Source organism: Rhagoletis zephyria, unplaced genomic scaffold, assembly GCF_001687245.7.
Source record: "Rhagoletis zephyria isolate East Lansing unplaced genomic scaffold, Rhagoletis_zephyria_1.1 Rzeph_scaffold_01010, whole genome shotgun sequence".
NCBI classification, from domain to species: Eukaryota; Metazoa; Arthropoda; class Insecta; order Diptera; family Tephritidae; genus Rhagoletis; species Rhagoletis zephyria.
The window spans coordinates 9,798-12,646 of record NW_016158094.1 but is presented as its reverse complement, the minus strand read 5'-3'; positions in this window follow the sequence as shown (position 1 = coordinate 12,646).

The following is a 2,849-nucleotide window of genomic DNA, read 5'->3' as shown; positions in this document are numbered from 1 at the left end:
CACACACACACACACACACACACACACACACACACACACACACACACACACACACACACACACACACACACACACACACACACACACACACACACACACACACACACACACACACACACACACACACACACACACACACACACACACACACACACACACACACACACACACACACACACACACACACACACACACACACACACACACACACACACACACACACACACACACACACACACACACACACACACACACACACACACACACACACACACACACACACACACACACACACACACACACACACACACACACACACACACACACACACACACACACACACACACACACACACACACACACACACACACACACACACACACACACACACACACACACACACACACACACACACACACACACACACACACACACACACACACACACACACACACACACACACACACACACACACACACACACACACACACACACACACACACACACACACACACACACACACACACACACACACACACACACACACACACACACACACACACACACACACACACACACACACACACACACACACACACACACACACACACACACACACACACACACACACACACACACACACACACACACACACACACACACACACACACACACACACACACACACACACACACACACACACACACACACACACACACACACACACACACACACACACACACACACACACACAGACACACCCACTCAGGCACATGAATAACTAACTGAGGAGTAGTGCTTTCGTCCTGTTATTTACTGCTGCCGTTTCTCTGTTCTATGCTCTATATGCTCTTTCGATTTGTTTGCTTAGCTAAAAGCAGCAGTTACTTAAGTGACATGCATAACTTATGGCACATAGAATCCCGTGAGAAATGTGAACGCAAGCTGAGTGTGGCTATGCTTGGAGAGTAGTCTTTTGGGAATTCATGGTATTCTATGCTATATTGATATTGATGTACATTTATATTGTATACATTTGCACAAACAATGGCGTTAAATGACACCGGTCTTAGGATAAATTCACTTGTCATATAATTATGCAAATACATACAGGTGTTTGCTCGTAATTAAAGTGTTTTCGTAATTTATTTCATTACAAATGATTTCAGCACACTTTTTTATGTCCTTTAGAACTAAACATTTTTGGTAGCAGAGACACTCGAAAGTGTTTCGCCGTCTCTCATCCTCTTTAAGGCAGCAAGGGCAAGTGGGTAATAATAGTAGCTAAAGCTTCTGAGATTGAGGGCAATGTGGGTTTTGCCCACCTGCAGCCCCTTGAAACCTCCCAGTTATGGCTAAGCGAATTAATTAGCCAATTTCTGCTGATGGCACCGACGACTGAAGAGAGTGCTCTAATTGTTGGTGGGGAAAGCAAAACCTAGTTAGAAACCTTTCTAGCTAAATTATTGTCGGATGTCCATGTGACCTGGCACCCAAAGTAAAAGGAGTTCGTAATTTTTTTTTCAACAGAATTTANATTTTTTTTTTTTTTTTTTTTTTGATTTCCGAACCGTCGAACCGAACCAAAACCCCGGTAAAAAGACCAATCCAAAAGTGAAAAAACGGTTCGAACCGCTGAACCAAACCGACCAAAGTTTGCATGCGGTTCACGTCCCTTCAATTCTAAATCTCAGCTATTTCCGATATCTTTTTTTTCAAGAAGATTGTTTACCTACATACATATAAGGGTAAGACTATGCTCTACTATACCACTGACACATTAATTATAGTAAAAGTCTGGCATCCAGGATTACTCCGAGATACGTATTTTACTTAGAAAGAAAACTGTATTAGGAAACCTTTAAACCTTTAAGTGCAAGGGGAATTAAATCGCCCAAATCTTCGTCTCTTCTTCTTGATTGGCGCTATAACCGCCTAAGCGACATTCGTTGTTTCTTCGTTTAGTCAGGTAATAACGCCACGTCAAGTACTTGGGTACTGTTAGCGCTTCCTTGCAAACAATTGTGGGATATAGTCATTTGGTTAGGCCTAAGCTAAGGGTAAAACAACAAGACTAAGACGAAAAATGATTAGGAATGCAAAGGAAGACGAAAACTAAGGCGAATATTAAGACCGATGACGAAAGCGAATACGAACATGGTTGCAAAGGCGAAGATGATGACGAATACGACATCGTTCCCACGACAGTCGAGTATACGTAATCGGAACGACCCAGTTATATCTGTCCATGAACTGTCACTCCAAAAACTCTTTGGGGAATTTGTATGCTGTTACAACAACAACAGGAATACGATGGCGAATATAAATAAGACGACGAAAACCAAACGAACACGAAGACTAAGACGAACGCGAACTCGAAGCCGGGCACGAAGACGAAGGCATATATTAAGACCAATTCCAAAATGGGCACGAAGGCCAAAGTGAATTCATACTGATTGTAAAAATGATGTGTTTGTTGTAAATTTTATTTTATTTTTTTCGTTCTAAATGTCATCGAAGGCAATGGCGCCGACGAATTCAATAACGAAAGTGAAGAAGAATGCAAAGACGTTTACAAACGACGAAGAATATTGAAACGATGGCGATTGCGATGACGAATAGAAAAAGTAAGACGAATACGTATTCCCACATGAATACGAAAACAAAAACGACGACGAAAACCAATAAAACAACGAATATGAGCTCGAGGGCTAGGTCGAAGACGATAAATCGAAGAGAGTTTAACTTCCGTAGCGTGGCTCAGTAGAGCAAACTTTTTAAATTTTTTAAATATAACTTTACTTTATTTAATTTTAATTTACACTCCCATGCACTTGAATAGGGACAAT